The sequence below is a fragment of the Hipposideros armiger genome, unplaced genomic scaffold, assembly GCF_001890085.2.
Source record: "Hipposideros armiger isolate ML-2016 unplaced genomic scaffold, ASM189008v1 scaffold_388, whole genome shotgun sequence".
NCBI classification, from domain to species: domain Eukaryota; kingdom Metazoa; phylum Chordata; class Mammalia; order Chiroptera; family Hipposideridae; genus Hipposideros; species Hipposideros armiger.
The window spans coordinates 1,603,879-1,611,178 of record NW_017731738.1 but is presented as its reverse complement, the minus strand read 5'-3'; the positions used below and the strand labels follow the sequence as shown (position 1 = coordinate 1,611,178).

At 44.5% G+C, this 7,300-nt stretch overlaps 1 protein-coding gene across 8 annotated transcripts in view; it reads left to right on the top strand.

Annotated features, from left to right (window-relative positions):
• PAX5 (paired box 5) overlaps positions 1–7,300 on the top strand; it is a 203,867-nt gene that overhangs the window by 116,868 nt on the left and 79,699 nt on the right. The window lies entirely within an intron of this gene.

Genomic DNA, 7,300 nt, shown 5'->3' with positions numbered 1-7,300 from the left:
GGGGGGAGAGAGAGAGAGAGAGAGACAGAGAGAGAGAGAGGGAGGGAGAGAGAGAGAGAGGGAGGGAGGGAGATTGATTGAGAACGCCTGCATGAATGGAAGAATGGCTTCTTGGTGCTTTTGGACTTGACTGGCCATCTTTGTTTTAATGAGGTTATGAGGACCTGGAAGAGGTCAGGTGGGAGTCAGGTGGGAGTCTGCTGGCGCCAGGGGTTGTGGCTGTGTTGACACATGACTGTAGATTGTTCTGATGAAGCTGAGGGACAGCAAATGCCACACGGTCTGTAGGCTGAGAGGGGTGGCAGGGAAGCCTCATGTCAGGGGAACCTGGTGATTTCAGGATCCCCCATGTGTGGGGCTGAGTGTGCAAAGGTCTGGGATTCATCCCCCCTATGAGAAGGGCAGCCTGGTTGGCACCAGCCTCAAGGATGAGTGGGCCTCCTGGTAGATTATTGTTAGCATTTCCGATTTCCTGGCAGAGGCTGAGTCAAGAAGGGCAGGAGCTTTAGGCTGGAAGGTGCTTGGTATATGCGAAACAGCTGCCTTTCTGGAAGGCCCAGGGCCAGCTTCCTTAGCTGTCAGGGTACAGATGTAGAGTTCGGGCTTGCCATTGACTCGCTGTGTAATCTCCAGTAAATTATATAAGAATTATGGTCTGTGGCTTTTTTAATCTCCAAAATGGGAATAGCGCCTACTGTTGTTGTGAGGATTAACGTGTTAATGCATGTAATGCTTAGACTCTTGTCTAGCATCCAGCAAGCACCCAGTGCATGTCACTGTTCCTATTTCTGAGAGCCCGCTCATGGTGGCTGGTCACCCCAGTGCTTACTGCTGCAGAAGCGGGTGGACTGGAAGGACCCCGACAAACACACCTCACTGCTCCAGAAACCCTGGGACACACTCAGCCGCTAGCTCTGGGAGGTTGTTCAACCTGGCAGGCAGGAGGCCGTCTGGGATACTGTACAGACAGACAGTGGGAGGCTGAGGGCAGCACTTGGGCCAGAGCCTTTGGGTCCAGCCTGAGGTAGCAGGGTGTCCCTGTAGGCTGGTAGGCAGGACATGGTAAGCCGTGACAGAGATAAGCGTTCTTAGAAATGCAGGTAGACTGTGGTTACATTAGGGAAGCTGGAGGTTGGCCTTGGGTTAAAACTTTAGGGGAGAGGGCTGGAGGAGACAAGGTCTTAAGGCAGGGAAGGCCTAGCTCTGAGACCCTGGGTAACAGTGCTGCTAGCCCTGGGGCTTATGGGACTCAGGAAGAAGCAGCTGGGGCCCGGTTTGCAGATCTGGGCACCACGTGAGGGTCAATCAAGTGATAAGAGTGACTTGGTCCCCTGTCCACCTGAGACAGGGCAAGAGCCTGGAGGGCAGCTGAGACTGCAGGTGGGAAGATGTCAACAATGGGGCAGGGATGAGGGTGTGGGGAGCCTCAGTCAGAGCGATACGAGGTCTTCTCCTCTGGTGTCACGAGCGTCCGTGACAAGACCTCTGACAGGACCCCCATTTTACAGATGCAGAAACCAAGTCTCAGGGAGGGACAATGAAAGGGTTAAGGAGGAGAGTTGGAGCTGGCCCTCAATCCTTAGACCTCAGTTCTTATTCTTCTCAAGGGGGTACAAATAATTAGGGAGGTGGGCGTGGTAGAGCGGAAAGGATCCTGGACTAGTTAATAATAAATAGTAACTTTCACTTTATGGAGCAGTTACTGAGTACCAGGTACTCTGCTAGGTGAGCTCATTTTGCCCTCAGAGGAACACTGGGAGGCGGGTACTATTATGTTCATGCCCATTTCATAAACAAAGAAACTGAGGCCTGGGGCAATTATGTTCACAACAAGTGAGCAGCGGAGTTAAAATGAAAACCAGAGCCTGAATAGCCACCCACTCTGCCACACAGGTAATCTGGGGTTTCATCCTGACACCCTCACTTCCTTGCTGTCTGGCTTTGCATGCATCTCTGAGCCTTGGTTTCTCCATCTGTAAAATGGTTCTGGTCTCTCAGGGCCCTCTGAGGATCAAATGAGATCCCCAAGGGGACTGTTCTACAGAGGAAGGGTTTGTTGTCAGGACTGGGGCTGCTGGGAAGCTTGGCTTTAGGTAGATCACAAGAAGACATCCTATCCCACCATCCATGCACAAGCCAATCTATATGAAAAAGAAGCCAGTAAATGAGACTCGTGTCTACCGAAGTGGTAAGCTGGTGGCCAGCTAGCCCACAGATACCATTCGTCAGGCCCACATAGGACTTTTTACAAATTTGAGTCAACATTTAAAAAGTTAAAATCTGAATTTCTGGCTTCCCTTGAAAAATCAGATCTGGCCACACCGGGCCATAGTCTCATGTGGTCGTGGTAGGCAGAGGCTCAGTGGCAGTAACCCCTCAAGACAGGCCCCCACCCAGCGGCTCTGGTTTCTCTCACAAGCCTGCCTGGAAAGGAATTTGAATTGAACACCCTGATCTAGAAAGTTGATGTTAAAAGCCACTGGGTGGTTTAGCCATCCAGGGGTCTGTAGGAGGCTTTGGTAAGCCCAGGTTTCAGGTCTAGGCGTGGGCTGGGTTTTCAGGTCAACCCTTAGCCAAAGAATCATTTGTATTTGATGTATCCATTTTAAAGTCACATTATAGAGCAGAAAAAGAATAAAAATATTACAGACCAAAGTAAGAATTATGCTTAGTTTTGAAATTTAGAGTACTCTAATTATAAATCTGAATATTATAAATAGTAATATTTATATAATTTATATATTATAAATGTAATCATTAGCTTTCTCATAAATAAATAGTTAGCTAGAAAACATACTAGAATAAAACATTAACAATAGCACCAAAAAAAAAATTTAAAAAAAGATAAAATGCTGAGGAATAAATTTAGCTTTAAAACTCTACTGAGGAACATAAAAGAATAAATGGAGAGCTATAGTTTGTTCTTAAGTAGGAAGACTCAATATCATGAAGATGTCCGTTTCCCTTAAGTAATCTATTAATTCAAAGCAACTCCAATCAAAATATCAAAAGAGTTTTTTTTTTTTGAACTTGTCAAAATGACACTAAATACTGGATAAATAAACACTCAAGGATAACTAGAAAAATTCTGAAATAGAGAAATGAGTAAAACAGCATATTTAAAAACACTATGAAAAAGCTACAACAATGAAAACCATTTATTACTGAAACTGAAGTAAGTAGACAAATGGAATAGCATAAAGAGTCCAGAAATAGATCCAAATATATATGGACATTTACAAATGCAGCATTTCAAATCAGTGGAGAAAAAAATAAATCATTCAGCTAATGATGTTGGGGTAATTGGGCCTCTTGAATCCATATCTCACCCTTTATATCAAAATTAATTCCAGGTTGATCAAAACTTTAAATGTAAATAAGTAAATAAATAAATAACACCATAATAAAACTAGGGGGAAAAAAAAACAAGAGGGAAATTTTTATTTATTTATTTTTTAGCGGAGCCATCCTGCCACCTGTTGGTAGCTCTGCAGCAGCTCAGTTCGGGCTGGGAATTGAACCAGCAACCCTGTTGCTCAGAGCTCGCACTCTTGAGTGGGATATTTTTTTCTAATCATAGAGTGGAGAAGGCCTTTTAAAATCTGTTTCAAATATAAAAAACAAAAGTAATATAAATGATTGTTTAAATGTAAGTCTTTTGCATGTATGGAAAAAAACCCAAAAGAGAAAGAACAAAATTGGGGGAAAACAAGTGGAACATAGATAACAAAAAGCTAATTTCCTTGATATATAAAGAGCTTTTGAAAATGAATAAGAAAAAAATCAGTAGAAAGAAAACAGGTTAAAGAATATAAATAGGAAATCCATCAGAAAAAATGCAGATGTCCAACAGCATATGAAAAGGCATACATCTGACTCATAATTTTACAACTAAAAGTTAAAACAATCATGAGACACTTTAGAAAACAATTGAATTGTTTCTTGAGGTTCAGTGTTGGAGAGGGTATGAGAAAAAGATATTTTTATATACTGTTATAAGGTATATAAATCAATGCAATCTTTTTTAGAGGGAAATTTGGCAAAATCTATCGATATTATAAATGCACATACCTACTCTCTAACCTTTTTATATGCACGTTTAGGACTTTATCTCACAGATCTATTTGCACAGATGCACACTGATACCTATATCTGTCTATTAATTACAGAATTATTTATAATGGCAAACAAATGGAAACAACACAGTGTCTATCAGTAGGAGCTGGTTAAATAAATTATAGCTCCTTCACACAATGAAATAATATGCAGCTATTAAAAAGAATGAAGTAGAGCTATCTGTGCTGCCATGAATAAATGTCCAAGATATATTTTTAAGTGAATAAACAATTTGTAGAATAATATGTTAAATATGATCCCATTGGTGTGAAAAAATATAAAGGCCATACACACAGAAGCACAAACACACACTTGTGTGTGTATATGAGGATTCAGTAGAGAAGACCCCTAGTTCTTTCCCCTGCTCGATGGGGCATTGTGGCGCTGTGCTCAAATTGGGGTTCTCTGCCTAATTTCATATTGGGATAGCAAGCGTCCCCTTGGGATAGCAAATATTAACATTGCCTCTTTACTCTCCTGAAATTAAGTCATAAAAAACATAGCCTGTCTTCACATTTAATTTAAAATAAAATAAAAATAACATCTTAACTATGAGATGAAGGAGAAAGGAAAGTGAAATTGTTTATAATTAAATGCTGTGTACTTTGATAAGTAAATACTCTGTGTATCTAACTGCGAGACATAATGAAGTAGTCTTGGGCTGGCCCCATGCAGAATCATTGTGAATGCAACAGCTCTGAAGCAGACTTATACAGGAGTGTGGATGTGGGGACTCATACTGACTCAAACTGTGAGTGTGATTTTGCCAATAGGTGAGCAACTCTTGGCAAAGTTCCAAGCAAAACAAGGTACGCGCTTTGCTGGGCTTACACGGCAGCTGTACTCCTAGAAAATTCAGTGTATATTACGATCATGGAAATTGCAAGTTCATATTTATATGTAAATGAAGTCCAGTTGTGGGTTCAAATAATTACAAACAGATATAATCACGTACATGAATGTTTGTCAGGGCATGACAATAGTGCAGGACTAAGAAACACTCTTTATTGAATGAGACTGTTCCACTGCAAGCCAGTACTACTCCTCAATCATATAAAAGCCCCCACAAATTTTCAAAACTCCCTCTAGGGAGCAGTTGCCAACCCCACTGAGAACTGTTAGAATCCCTTGAAGGAATGCCCCCAAGAGCTGTTAAGGTGGGACTCCATGTCACCATGTGGCCTTACTTTAATTCCACCTGTGTTAGGGGATGTGCTGACACAGTTTTGAACCCTTCAGGGGAGAGCCCGAGTCTTCCCCATGCCTTACCTTCATCCACATTTGGACTGTGAGCCCATCCCAGGACTCTAGCCTGGACGGGACTTGCCAGTCTGGGGTCTGGGAGGGGAGGGGCAGGTGGCCTTCATGCTTCTCCATCCTGGCCCTGACACTCCAGGCTGCTTAGGGAAGATCTCATTAGAGAATGAGTCAATTTCTCTTTCGTTTATATGCCATATTAAATATTAAGTTAAACCCCTGCTCTACCAGCCAGGGCCACGGTTCAGAAACTGCTCACCATTTGCAAACCAGTGACATGGCCAGCTAGTTCCTGCATTGTCAGCAGTTTAGGCCCTTCTTGATTGGGACTAATTACCTGCAGGTGTGTCCTTGGGCCACAGGCCTGCTGCTGGGGCAGCCACTGTGCCTACCTGCCAGGAAGGATAGCGAGTGGGATGCCAGTGAAGGGCCCGGAAATCTTGCCCCCAGCTGTGCCCATCTGACCCTTTACCTGGGAGAACAAAGGAATGGGGCAGCCTGTGTTCTTGCTGGCTCCATCCCCTGAGGACCATCTCTCTGCATCAGCAGGTTGGAATGACAGGAGAAAGCTGAGGGAGGCTTCTTCTGGTCAGAAACTTTGGGAAACACTGGCCTGGTGGATGACCCAGGCCCTGGGGTCTGAGGTTCCCCTGGGCAATGTCCCCTCTAAGCAACAGAGACTGTACATAGGCAGCAGGTGAATACCCACAAAGACAGACAAAAAAATGGCCACCAAGCCCCTGAGACCACCAGCTCCAACTTTCTGTATCCCTGAGGTTCAATGTCTAAAGCCTCAGTTTCCCAAACTTGACAGCCCAAACTTCTGCCTTTTTCATCTGAGCAATAGCTGAGGGCTGGAGGAAAGATCACCAGACCAGGAGTCAGAGGAACGGGTTTCTCTGCCAGTCTTATCTTTTGGCAAATAGATTGACCTCTCTGAACCTTAGTTTTCCCATCTCTGAAATGGGCATGGTAATTTCCACCCTGCCTGACTCCTTTGGCTATTACGAAGATCTAATGAGATAGTAGGGGGCGAGGGTTTGAAAGCTGCCCAGGGAGCATCTGAGTGTGTGTGGGCAGCAGTGGGAAGAGATCTGGAGGAGTCTGGGACCCAGTGTTGGCACTTCTCAGCCTCCCTCAGGACCAACATCCTGATCACAGATGGGCAGGGTAGGCGGGTCATGCGGTCTAGCTGCTCACTTCACAGCTAGGGAAACTCAGGTTCAGAGAGGAGGTGACCTGCTCAAGGAGCTGGAACTGGGGCTCACCCAGGGCCCTGGCCTCCACAGCCTGCTGCCATTATGGATGGCAGATGGACTAAGAAATTCCAGTTTCAATTTCTGGAGGGCGTTTCTTCTAGCATATAATTGAGAACGTCAGCAGGAAAACCAGGCTGCCTGGCTGGAAGCCCAGCTTCACGCTATTCTAGCTGGGTGATCTTAGGCAAGTTACTAGCCTCCATGCCCAAGATCTCTGTAAAATGGGGCCTGCAGTTGAACTCCCTCCCAGGCTTCCTGTGAGGATTACATGTGTGGGCCATGCAGGGTCTTAGCAGAGTCTGGCATATGGTAGACCCTCAATAAATGGTAGTTAGTAGTATCTTCCCGGACTCCTGTACCAAAAAGTCTGGCCAGGTGCCAGGCCACCCCAAATGCTGGTTGCTCATCTATCTCTCCATGGGGAACAGTTCTTTTGACCTATTTTTTATGAGCCATTTTGAGGCTCAATCAACTAAATGACTCTTCCCTCGGAGTGAATTCATAATGAATAATAGAAGCAAAAAGACGAGACATGCCTTATGTATCCAGGCTGCCAAAAGGTGCAAGGAAAATGACAATGAAAGCTACAATTCGCATAATACCCTGTAACCACGTTCAGCCGGGGAGCTTCCCTAGGAATCCTGGAAGGTGCTGGGTATCAGAGTTGT